The 13,266-nt window shown below is 40.2% G+C and overlaps 3 pseudogenes across 2 annotated transcripts; 1 reads left to right on the top strand and 2 right to left on the bottom strand.

Annotated features, from left to right (window-relative positions):
* Positions 1-7,329: 7,329 nt before the first annotated feature.
* LOC147564568 (L-type lectin-domain containing receptor kinase IV.1 pseudogene) lies at positions 7,330-9,524 on the bottom strand (annotated as a pseudogene). Its single transcript, XR_015227636.1, has one exon. The product of XR_015227636.1 is annotated as an L-type lectin-domain containing receptor kinase IV.1 pseudogene (transcript).
* A 270-nt stretch (positions 9,525-9,794) lies between these two features.
* Positions 9,795-12,332, top strand: LOC147564567 (L-type lectin-domain containing receptor kinase IV.1 pseudogene; annotated as a pseudogene). The gene has a single exon (XR_015227632.1). The product of XR_015227632.1 is annotated as an L-type lectin-domain containing receptor kinase IV.1 pseudogene (transcript).
* Positions 12,333-12,806: 474 nt separating this feature from the next.
* Positions 12,807-12,995, bottom strand: LOC147564566 (U1 spliceosomal RNA; annotated as a pseudogene).
* Positions 12,996-13,266: the final 271 nt, after the last annotated feature.

Below are 13,266 nucleotides of genomic sequence, written 5' to 3'. Positions count from 1 at the left end.
TGAATGCATTGTCTCTCATTTTTGTTAGAAATCCTACTTAGGAATCCTGCAATCAAATGCACCGTATATTCTTTTCACAACAACTGCAATCACCCTGTATCTTCCAGTTTAAGAGCAATAGTCCCTAAATAATATTCGTTTTTGAATCTATCAATAAGTATAACTAGAGGGCCAACAACACTTAGCTGGAGTTGTAGGAGATTTAGTTTTCCACCCTCTAAGTCCCCGGGTTCGAGACACGCTGACCAATACAAAAAAAAGACATAACTATAGGGTGGGTTTTAATAGCTTGCTGTTGGGGCTCTCAAGTGTCGCCTTTGTGTTGCACTATTGCATTGGCCTGGCACACCCCCTACCAATCCATAACTATCATAATTTGTTTATTTGGGGGTCCAATTGACTGAACAGTGCTTGACTGAGGCTGCTGGCAGAAGTCTTTTCTAATGATTCCAAGACTACTAATCTACCATTGAATGTATGACAGAGAAAGCTTTAACTTGAAATCAACTTCTGAAATTATATTCAGCCTAACACAAACAATACATAAATTAGCTCCTAGTCAATTTCAGTCAAACTTATGAAATGAAGGGCCACCAGAGAGGAGTGACTCAGCCATCCATGACTATGATCCTGTGAATGCATTGTCTGCAGGAGAAGGGTATGATAGACCAAAATCCTGAAAAGTGCCTCCATGTGCCATCGCCTGATTGATATTGTTGCTCATATTAAGGACCCGCAGCTCTGTCGGTGGCAGTGGCAAATCTCCTTCCAAGTATTGCACACCTTGTTTCATGGTGGGCCTAGCTGCAGACAAAATTGAAGGTGCTCAATGGCAGATTCAAAGTGCCTTCGGTAACCACATCGCGAATGAAGTGGAAATCAACTTCAATATGCTTCGTCCTTGCGCGAAAACAGGATTATTGGCTACATGATTAGCACTAACATTATCGTGAAAGAGCTTTGAAGAAGACGAAACATGGATGCCAAGTTCAATGAGGAGATAAGACACCCAAAGGACCTCAGAGCCAGCATAGGCGAATGACTTATGCTCTACCCCAGCATAGGACCCAGCAAGAGTTTGCTCTTCCTGACTGCTCCTCTGGTAGTTCTTTCTGAGAGCATCATAATGAAAAACTCAGAAAACAACTCAGTTCCCAAACCATATGTATTTTGCACTGAGACAAACTAACAAAAACGAGAGCACCGACTTCAACCAAACCATATATTTTGTGCATTGAAACAAATTAAACGAGAAGTAGAAAAGGAAAGTCACCAACTTCTCTACTGTTAGTACTAAAATTCGCGGAAGCTATCACACTTATCCTTGAAATTAATCCGACTACGAAAATTAATCGAAAAGCTAAGCCAAAAAACTAAATATGTAAACAGAATTAACGAGGTTCGGCTTAAAGCCTACGTCCTCGTGCGAACAAGAAAACTTTATTGAAGGATAGATGAAGACGACTCACACAACCCTTGAGTTCGTCCTAAGATGGTACCGTATAGAAATTAACCTTCTATACTAGATCTTCGACGACCGAGAAATTAAACACCGCTTAAAACAATGAATAAAATTTCTCTCTCACTTGCTCCCTCTCTAGCTTTGTGTTGAATTGTTGATGATTGTGTTGTTGTGTGTTTGATTGACACTCAAACCCCATATATATATATACATCCACCGACCCTAATTGGAAATTTGAGCAACTTCCAAATTGGATTCTCCCACCGACTTTCACAATTCTCCACCTCGTACACAATTTGATATACTTCAAATTTTGGACGAACACCAGGATACTCCTTGTAAGATATATCTGCTTCTTGTAACTTCATCCGACTGCACCATATGACTATGGCTGCTTATGTACCCTTTTATAGGATCAAGCCTACCGTAGTTCTACCAACCCTTCACATAAAGATTACCTTGTCGCCATTACGCCCTTTCGGGCAACTTAACACGAGCCGATTTGTAGCAATTCCAGGCAATGCTGAAACTTGCTACATGTCGCCACTTTAGATAACATGTCCGCGGGATTCTCATCTGTGTGAACCTTCATGAGAGAAACATCACCTTCCTCTATGACATATCGTACAAAGTGATACCTGACATTTATATGCTTAGAATGAGCATGATGAACCTGATTCTTTCCAAGTGGATCACACTTTGACTATCACACCATACAGCTATGCACTCCTGCTTAATCCCCAGATTATCCAGAAGACCCCACAACCACAATGCTTCCTTCACACCCTCGGCCATAGCCATATACTTGGCCTCCGTAGTGGATAATGCGACTGTAGATTGTAACATCGATCGCCAACTAACTGGAGCACCATGTACCCCAAATACATAATCAGTAGTAGATCGTCTTCTATCTAGATCGCCAATATAATCCGAGTCAACATAACCGCTTACCTGACATGTGTCTCCACCAAAGCACAAACCCGTATCAACGGTACCCTTCAAGTACCTCAAGACCCACTTCACAGCTTTCCAATGTGTCTTCCCCGGGTTTGCCATAAACCTACTAACCACACCGACCACCTGTGAAATATCCAGACGAGTACACACCATAGCGTACATCAAACTGCCAACTGCACTAGCATACGGTACACGATCCATATGATCCTTCTCCACCGTAGTAGTGGGAGATTGTTTTCCCGAGAGCCTGAAGTGTGATGGCAAAGGTGTTGACACCGCCTTTGCATTCTGCATCCCGAATTGAGAAACTACTCGTTCGATGTAACCTTTTTGACTCAAGTACAGTTTCTTACTTGACCGCTCTCTCTTAATCTCCATTCCCAATATCTTCTTTGCAGCGCCCATGTCTTTCATCTCAAACTCTTGACTGAGTTGAGATTTCAACTTATCTATCTGTACCATGCTTCGAGAAACAATAAGCATGTCATCCAAATACAAAAAGAGATAAATAAAGTCGCCTTCGTGAAGCATCTTGACGTATACACAACAATCTGCGAAATCCATGCTTTAGCATGAAAAAATCAAATCGTTTGTACCACTGGCGAGGGGATTGTTTCAATCCGTAAAGAGACTTCACCAGACGACATACTTGATTTTCTTTACCCTCAACCTTGTATCCCTCAGGTTGAGCCATATAAATTTCTTCTTCCAAATCATTGTACAAAAAGGCCGTTCTAACATCGAGTTATTCCAGCTCAAGATCACTGTGAGCAACAATACTCAATAGCACCCGAATAGAAGTATGTTTCACGACCGGGGAGAAAATCTCATTGTAGTCGACCCCTTCTTTCTTTGCATAACCCTTGACCACTAGTCTTGCCTTTTACCTTGTACCCTGATCTCGGAAGAATCCTCTTTCTTCTTGTACACTCATTTACAACCAATAACAGATTTACCTTCGGGTAATGGGACAACTCCCATGTCTTGTTCTTGTGAAAGACTCCATCTCTTCTTGCATAGCAACCAACCAACTTTCTCTTTCCTCCGCGGTAATAGCTTGTTTGAAAGTGACCGGCTCGTCGTCTTCTATCGAAAGTGCATATTCAACCACATTTGCCTGCCCGTAATGCCTATGAGGTTTGTCTGACCCTAACCTCTGTACCGGCTTATATAACCGTTTCAGGCTAGTGTGTACAGAAACATCCTGTTGTTGTTGTTGTAAAACTAGTGAACCTTCTCCTTGAACCTCCTTATGATTGTGTTCATCAATTTCCTCTTCCGGAGTACTATCCTGATGCTCCTCCTGATCATGATTCTTAGAAACCCGTTGGTCTTCTGCTTCTACTTCCACTACTTGAGCTTTAGTAGACCCAACATCACCACAACTAGGCACCGTAGCTTTCGCCATAGCTACAATAGATGACTCATCAAACACCACATCTCTGCTGATTACAAACTTCTTGTCTTCCGTACACCATAGCCGATAACCCTTTACTCCTGTAGCATATCCTAAGAAAATTGTCTTCTTTTCTCTATTATCAAGTTTGTTACCTTTGACATGGTAATAGGCCGTACAACCGAAAACCCTAAGTCTCCCGTAATCTGCATGTTCACCTGACCATACCTCGTGAGGTATGCCGCCTTCTAAAGAAGAATGTGGAGACCTATTCACAATATAACATGCTGTAGCAACAGATTCTGCCAACCATTCTACGCCTAATCCCGAATTGGAGCGCATACATCTAGCCTTCTTAAGTAGTGTACGGTTCAATCTCTCTGCGACTTCATTCTGCTGAGGTGTGTTTACTACTGTCCAGTGCCTCACAATGCCATCATGATTACAAAACTCCTTGAATGCCCCATCCGTGTACTCGGTCTCATTATCCGATCTTAACGTCTTCAGCTTTCGACCAGTTTTGTTCTCAACCATTGCTTTCCACACCAGAAATGTGTTGAATACCTCATTTTTATGCTTCAGAAAATAAAGTCAGACAAATCTCGAATGATCATCAACGAATGTAACAAAATACCTGGAACCACCCTTGGAAGCTAACTTTGCCGGTCCCCAGACATCGGTATGTACGTAGTCTAATACCTCTTTGTTCCTGTGCTTGCTTGAAGAGAACGTTACCCTGTGTGCCTTCCCGAACACACAATGCTCACAAAACTCCATGCAAGGCTTCTTCATGTCCTTCAAATCTGAGATAATCCTGTTAAACCTGTTCACATATTCCTGAATAGAAGAACCCTCTTCCATTGCACACGTGAATAATTTGGATTTTAAGTAGACCTGATTCGTTAAAGTTTTCGTCATGAAATTGCTTTCTAGCTTTAACCACACACTCGCCGCCGTTGTTTCTCCGTCTACTAGGAACGCTACGTCCCTCTCAAGACACAACATAATGGTTGCCCGTGCTTCGAGATCTAACTCTTCCCAATCCTCATCTGACATATCACCTGGTTTCTTTCCCGTCAACGTCTTGTGTAATTTCTGCGAGATTATCAGATTCTTCATCTACATCTGCCAATAAGGTAAATCGTTTTTCCCATTAAACTTCTCTATCTCATATTTCCCTGATTTGACCGTACCACTTCTCGATCCCATCTTCTCTTCGTTCAATCTCAACAAGGCTCAAGTACCAATTGTTAGTACTAAAATTCGCGGAAGCTATCAAACCTATCCTTGAAATTGATTCGACTACGAAAATTAATCGAAAAGCTAAGCCAAAAAACTAAATATGTAAACAGAATTAACGAGGTTCGGCTTAAAGCCTACGTCCTCGGGCGAACAAGAAAACTTTATTGAAGGAGAGATGAAGACGACTCACACAACCCTTGAGTTCGCCAAGATGGTACCGTATAGAAATTAACCTTCTATACTAGATCTTCGACGACCGAGAAATTAAACACCGCTCAAAACAGTGAATAAAATTTCTCTTTCACTTGCTCTCTCTCTCTATCTTTGTGTTGAATTGTTGATGATTGTGTTGTTGTGTGTTTGATTGACACTCAAACCCCATATATATATATATATATATCTACCGACTCTAATTGGAATTTTGAGCAACTTCCAAATTGGAATTTTGAGCAACTTCCAAATTGGAATTTTGAGCAACTGCCAATTTTGACCAGACCGACTTCCAAATTGGATTTTGAGCAACTTCCGAATAGGATTCTCCCACCGACTTTCACATCTACGTTCGTAAGGACTAATTAATTGATATCTACGATTGTCATAGAGGAGTGACTCGGAAATCGGTGATGATAAGGTGTAGGCTTTATTTACATAACAAGGGTAGGACATCACAATTCCTTCAATGCTTCCTCTAAGATTCAGGTTTACGGAGGACTATCCCTCATATCAAAGGCCAACAACTCTGTTTGTGGGAGTGTCAAATCTCCTTCCAAGTAAAGAACAACTTGTCTTATGGTGGGTCTAGCATTTGCTAAATAAGAGAACACAGCAAGCCCAAATTCAAAACCAACTCCATCTCTTCTACCACACATTCACCTCTCAAATTTGGATCACTTGTTTCTAAAATAACTCATTACTCCAACAAGAGAACACCCAATCACAAGAATTAGACCCTCTTTTGTCTCAGATTTCGGTGCTACTAGGGGTCTCCTCCCAGAAGCTACTTCAAGTAACAAAGCCGGCCGGAAGCCAAAACATCGGTACTTGTAATCTCTTTCCCGGTTTTAGTAGTTAGATCTGGTGCTAGATAACCCAATGTTCCAACAACACCGGTTGTTCGAGGATTAGTTTCACGGTCATACAATCTTGCTAGACCAAAATCACCTAATCTGGCATCCTTTTCACCATCTAGTAGAATATTACTAGCCTTTATGTCTCTGTGAATCAAAACTTTTTCCCACTCTTCGCTAGTCCATGAGCTGCACCTCTCAGGATCCTGAATCTTTAGTTCAAATTGAGTTTCGGAGACAAATCCATCCTACCGAACAGGAACTTGTCTGGGCTCCCCTGTGTCTGCAATATCCCAAAAGCTGTACCACGTTTCCGTGCCAAAGTTAACCAATGCTAACTATCTCCGCAATAAACTCCTTTTCCCCTTGTCTTGAATCATGTGGAACTCTCTTGACAGCAACTTTGATTTTAGAAGTAGGAAGTGAACTTTATACACCCTACTAAAGCCACCGATCCAAAGAACCTCCTTCTCCCGGAACCCCTTAGTAGCATAGTATAGATCTTTGTATGAGAATGAATCTATGTGAACCATAACTCAGTTCGCAATCCTCCATCAGTTCCACAAACTTCTTCTTTCTTCTTATGATAAAAGATATGCCAAAGATAATCATTATTATAATAGTTGGTACAACAGCCCTATGTGGAAGATATCTAAATGCTTCTTATGTTTTCTTGGAGGAAGTACGGGAAGTCAAGGGAGACCCAATGGTTGAGTTTCACTATTTATCTTAAAACTACATCCTAATATGTAATGAGATGCTAAAAAAGATGCGGTAATTCACGTGAAGCCTACATACATGGAATTTAAGATGATAGTTAAATCGAAGTTATAAAAGGTATCTTAGTTCGACAGCAACAACATGATTTGTAGATTTTGCATTGATGGATGCATTGACAAGGCCAAGATAGTAACTCAGTAGCTCCTGGCAGGCCTCTTTGGGGTGCAAGAACAAAGACATTTTTTGTAGAGTCCATTTGATATCACTCACTGAGTACCAAGCGGAGTCCCCCCCGCCATAGAATCAAGAATGCTATCGTCATAAAAAAGTTTAAGTCCAGAGTTGTAGGTATTTCATCTAAAGAAGTAAATTTCGATCATTAGTACATGAGTCTTTTCAGTTGCCTCGTCCACAGCTATTTGAGAAGACTTTTATATATATATAAATATTATTTTATACAACCCTAACTAAATTATGTGTTCCAATGAAAACAAATAATAATTTATTTCGTAACGAAACAACAAATTTACCAACCATATTTTTCTGCCTTGACCGACACAGATTAACAATTAACTCGTATAGATCTAAGTAGTTGATTTCAACGACCGTCAGAGAGGACTGACTCGGCAATGGATGATGATGATAAAGGGTATCCTTTGTCTACATAAGAAGGGTAGGATACGCCAAGATCTTCACAGCTTCCTCCTCGTCTCAAATTTACAGATATACTATTGCTCATGTCAATGGCCCAAAGCTCTGTTTCTGGCAGAGGAAAATCTTTATCCAAGTAATGCACTACTTGTCTCATGGTGGGTCTAGCCCTTGCTAAATTATGAGAACAGAGCAAGCCCAATTTCAAAACCAACTCCATCTCTTCTACCACATATTCCCCTCTCAATTTTGGATCACTTGTCTCTAAAATTGCGCATCTTCTCCAACAAGAAAACACCCAATCCACCAGAACTATACCCTCTTCTGTCTCAGATTTAGGTGCCTCTATGGGTCTCCTCCCACATGCTACTTCAAGCAAGAGTGCCCCAAATGCAAAAACATCGGTGCTTGTGGTAGCTTTCCCGGTTCTGATCAGATCTGGTGCTAGATAACCCAATGTTCCAACCACACTAGTTGTCTGAGGATTGGTTTCACGATCGACCAATCTTGCTAGCCCAAAATCACCTAACCTGGCGTTCATTTCACCATCTAGTAGAATATTACTCGCTTTGATATCTCTGTGAATAACAATTTTTTCCCACTCTTCATGTAAATAAGTTAGTCCGCTGGCTACACCTTTGATGATTCTAAATCTTTGGTCCCAAGTGAGACTCAGAGACGAATCGACTCCACCGAAGAGGAACTTGTCTAAGCTACCATTAGGCATGTAATCGTAGACCAAAAGAAGCTCCTCTTTGCGTCTGCAATAGCCCAAGAGCTGCACCAAGTTTCGGTGCCGAAGTTGGCCAATACTAGCGATCTCCGCAATAAATTGTCTTACTCCTTGTCTTGAATCATGTGAAACTTTCTTGATGGCAACTTCGATTTTAGAAGTTGGAAGTAGACCTCTATATACTCTACCAAAGCCACCGAAACCGAGAACCTCTTTTTCTCTGAACCCCTTTGTAGCATTGTATAGATCTTTGTATGAGAATCTTTTTGCACCATAATTGAGCTCCCAATCCTCCACCAGTTCTGCAAACTTCTTCTTCCTTCTTATGATAAAAAAGACGCCGAAGATAATCATTAACACAATAATTGGGACAACTATTGGCAATCCAATTTGTAAGATTTGTAAATTCTTCTTACGTTTTCGTCGAGGAAGTTTTGGAAGTCGAGAGAGATCTAGTGCTTGAGTTTCACCATTAATCTTAAAACTCCATCCTTGTATGTAATGAGATGTCAAAATTGATCCCGTAGCCGAGGAGAAGCCAACGTACATGGAATCTGAGATGATAGTTGAAAGATCTCGGGACAAAGACAAGAGTGGAACATCTGGTTTAGATGTGTAAATTGGAGCAATCGTTACATTAAGTTGCTTATGTATCCCATTATAATCTACCCAAACTTGCATTGGTTCCCCACTAATAAGACTCAAATTCCTAAACTCACTAGATTTTGAATCGAAGTACATAGCATAAGAGGATTGAACAGACTTAAGACCGTCGATATCGATACCAACATGATTATTGTCTGTATCAAATTCAGTGTTATATATAGTATCTAGTTCCACAGCAAGGACATGGTTTGTGGAATTACCGTTCGTAGATCCATTGAAAAGACCAAGATAGTAGCTTGGTAGAGCACCTGGTAGCCCTCTTTGAGGTGCAAGAACAAAGACGATTCCATGACCACCAATTTCGGTATACTCAGAGACTATTCCAAAAACAAAAGTAGTAGAGAAGGAAACAACACTAGCACTATTATTACCATTGGCCCCTGCCCCGACCGGAGATGAAGAAACGTTTTTGAACTGAAATGGATAAGAGTAGAAGGCATGACCAGACGCTTGTCTGGTGTTGTTTGTCAATTCCAAGAGGCCATTGGGTGTGATTTGGGCTAGTCCATCTCGACTCAAATTCGCGGCATCTCTGAATCCGGTGTATACAAAACCAGGATCATACAAAGATAACGATGTCGGAATAAATCTAAGAAGAAGAAGAAGAAGATAGAAGATTAACAACCACATGACTGTTGCTTACTAAACAAAGCAATTCCAATTTCTTTTTAACAACAAAGTGATAAGGTTATTGACTGTGAAGAAGTCCATTCATTCCTCATTGACTTGAATGAGCCTAGAAAAATAATAAATCCTGATTGCAACTTCACCTTTAACTTGCTAGGCTGTTAGCACACCAAGTTTGACTTGAATGGTGAAGAAAAATAAGGTCTTGATGATGGTCCTAGAAAACTGAATATAGTAAGCAAATAAGTTGAACAATTAAGTTTACTTTTTTGTGTGGTTCTCCTCTAAGTGGGTACCTACCTACCTGATTTCAACTTCACCTCCGACATGCTAACCAATTTAAGTCCACATGTCTCTTTTTCAGTGATCCCTTAATTTCAATTTCTCTCAATTATGAATTGGTTGATCTTATTCTGTCAAGTAGTTGAAATACTTCATTAATTCTGCAAGTCTTTTTTCAATTGACTTCTGTTGTTCTGGGAAAACTCTCAGAGAGAGAGAGAGAGAGAGTGAAAGAGAGTTTTTTAATCAACAAAGAAAAGTCTGAGATGAATTGGTTTAGTTAATGAAGAACCCAACCATGTTATTTCTGTTGTTCAAGCTTGTATTGGTGACATTGATTCTTGAGATAAGTTATGCAAACTCATCAGAATATGATTCTGATTTTGTCTATAATGGTTTTAAAGATGCACCTAATTTGAGTCTTGGTGGAGTAGCTTATATAACACCCAATGGTCTCCTAAGATTAACCAATGACACCACACAATTAGTAGGCCGTTCTTTCTACTCTCGTCCGCTTAAATTCAAGATTAATAATTCATCATCATCATCACCACCAGATCCAAATGGTAACACTACTGCTAGAACAACTACTCTTTCTTTCTCTACTACTTTTATTTTTGCCATAACCTCCAAGTATTACGATTTAAATGGTCATGGAATAGCCTTTGTTCTTTCACCTCAAAGAGAGGCTCAACCAGGACCTTTACCAAGCCAATTTCTAGGCTTATTCAATGAATCAAACAATGGAAATCCTTCAAACCATGTCTTTGCTGTGGAACTAGATACTACGTTTAACCCTGAGTTACTCGATGTAAATAATAATCATGTTGGCATTGATATCAATGATCTAAAGTCTGTTCAATCCTCCAACGCAAAGTACTTTAGTAGCAATGATGGTCGTTTTAAGAACTTAAGTCTTATTAGCGGACAACCCATGCAAGTTTGGGTAGATTATGATGGTGCAGAAAAGCAAATTAATGTAACAATAGCTCCAATCAACATAGGTAAACCGGAGCTTCCACTATTGTCTTTGTCCCGAGATCTTTCAAATATCATCTTAGATTCGATGTACGTAGGCTTCTTATCAACAACCGGAGCCTTTTTAACGTCACATTATATATTAGGATGGAGCTTTAAGATGAACGGGAGAGCTCGAGAACTTGACCTCTCACGACTTCCTAAGCTACCTAGAATAGGATCAAAGAAGAAACCAATAATTTTGGTGTATGGGTTACCTATATTTGTCCCAATTCTTGTGTTAACAGTGGTCCTCATCGTCTTTTTTATCATAAGAAGGAAGAGGAAGTTTGCCGATATTGTGGAAGATTGGGAGATCAACTACGGTACCCAGAGATTCAGATATCAAGATCTATACATTGCAACCGAGGGATTCAGAGAGAAGGAGCTTCTTGGTGTCGGTGGCTTCGGCAGGGTCTACAGAGGTGTATTACCAACGTCTAACCTCGAAGTAGCCGTCAAAAGAGTTTCCCATGAGTCTAGACAGGGCATAAGGGAATTTATAGCGGAGATTGTTAGTATTGGTGAACTTCGGCACAAAAACTTGGTACAACTATTAGGTTATTGCAGACGTAAAAGAGAGTTACTTTTGGTCTATGATTACATGCCTAACGGAAGCCTGGACAAGTTCCTCTTTGGCTCATCAGGGGTACTAAATTGGAACCAAAGATTTAAAATCATCAAAGATGTGGCAAGTGGATTACTTTATCTGCACGAAGGGTGGGAACAGGTTGTGATTCACAGAGACATCAAGGCTGGTAACATTTTATTAGATGGCGAAATGAATGCAAAATTGGGAGATTTTGGTCTAGCAAGATTGTACGATCGTGGAACCAATCCTCAGACAACCAATGTGGTCGGGACATTTGGTTTCATAGCACCAGAACTGACTAGAACTGGAAAGGCCACGGCCAACACTGATGCCTTTGCATTTGGGCAATTCTTGCTTGAAGTTGCCTGTGGAAAAAAACCTGCAGAACTATACCAATCTGAGACAGGAGAGGGTCTAGTTTTGTTGGATTGGGTGTTTTCTTGTTGGAGTAAAGGTGTGATTTTAGAAACAAGTGATCCAAAATTGAGAGGTGAATATGTGGTTGAAGAGATGGAGTTGGTTCTGAAGTTGGGGTTGTTTTGTTCTCATAGTGTTCCAGCAGCTAGGCCCACCATGAAACAAGTTGTGCAATACTTGGAAGGAGATTTGGCGCTGTCATCGACAGAGTTGTTAGTCGTTAATATGAGCAATAGTATGAATCGGGCGGTGCCACGTGGAGAAACTTTTCAGGATTTTGCTCTGTCGTACCCTTCTTCTGTAGACAATGCATTTACAGGATCATCATCATCTATTGCTGAGTCACTCCTCTCTGGTGGCCGTTGATTTCATAAGTTGGACTGAAATTGGCTAGGAGCTAATTTAAATTATGTTTATGTGTTAGGCTGAATATAATTTCATAAATTGATTTCAAATTAAAGCTTTCTTCTGTCATACATCAATGTATATCAGTCATTCCAAAAGACTTCCGCCCAAATAACAAATTTTGATAGTTATGGATTGGTTGGGGCGTCCCACGCCAATGCAATAGTTCAAGGCAAAGGGGACACCCTAGAGACGCAGCAGCAAGCTACTGTGAAGGACCCTCCCCCATGAAAAAATTAATTTATATCTTGTGTCTTTATAATAGTTTTCCACTTCTTTGCTTGTTGAAACATATATGTGTGGGACTATTTGGACCCATCCTCTAGTTATGTTTTTTTTGTGCCTCGAACACAGAGACTTAGAGGGTGGAAAACTAAATCTATCCTTATTGATAGATTCAATAAGTTTCAAAAACAACTTTCATCTAGGGACTACTGCTATTAAACTTGAGGAGACGATTGCATTGTTGCAGAAACACAAGAGAAGATTACAAGTTTATTCCTTGTAAATGCAATTATTATAAAACTAATTTATATGAACTTACAACATAAAAACATTAAACATTAATTAGGCAGGGGACGCGCAAACGCGTACCCCCTCTGTCATGACGTAGACTCACGTACCCCCTCCGTCACAAATTATGACATAGACTCCACCACTTCGGTAGATCTTAGGCTAGTGCCCCTCCCAAGTGCAATGGAGGTCATTAACCTAGACCACAGTCCTTCTTGATCAACCATTGACCTCGACCAGATAAGTATGTTTTTGAGTTACCCATTCACCTTCTCTTGTACAACTACTCTGTATACCCGTTTCTTTTGGTTGGTGGATGTGGGACTATCAAGTATGACATTTTGAAATGACACAACAACTCAGTCTACTACTCCCATTTACTAGTGTTCAAGGATACCCCAAATAACTTGTAATGTGTTTTTTTTAAACGGTACACTGAGAAGGAGAGAGCTCAGACTCATAAAACAAAGAAAAAATAGACAAACAAAAACTAACTTCTTAAGTATGATGTACCAAGTT

Source organism: Eschscholzia californica, unplaced genomic scaffold (genome assembly GCF_041429995.1).
Source record: "Eschscholzia californica isolate CP2 unplaced genomic scaffold, dmEscCali1.0.p SCAF_1, whole genome shotgun sequence".
Taxonomy (NCBI): Eukaryota; Viridiplantae; Streptophyta; class Magnoliopsida; order Ranunculales; family Papaveraceae; genus Eschscholzia; species Eschscholzia californica.
This window is presented reverse-complemented; position numbering and strand designations above follow the sequence as displayed.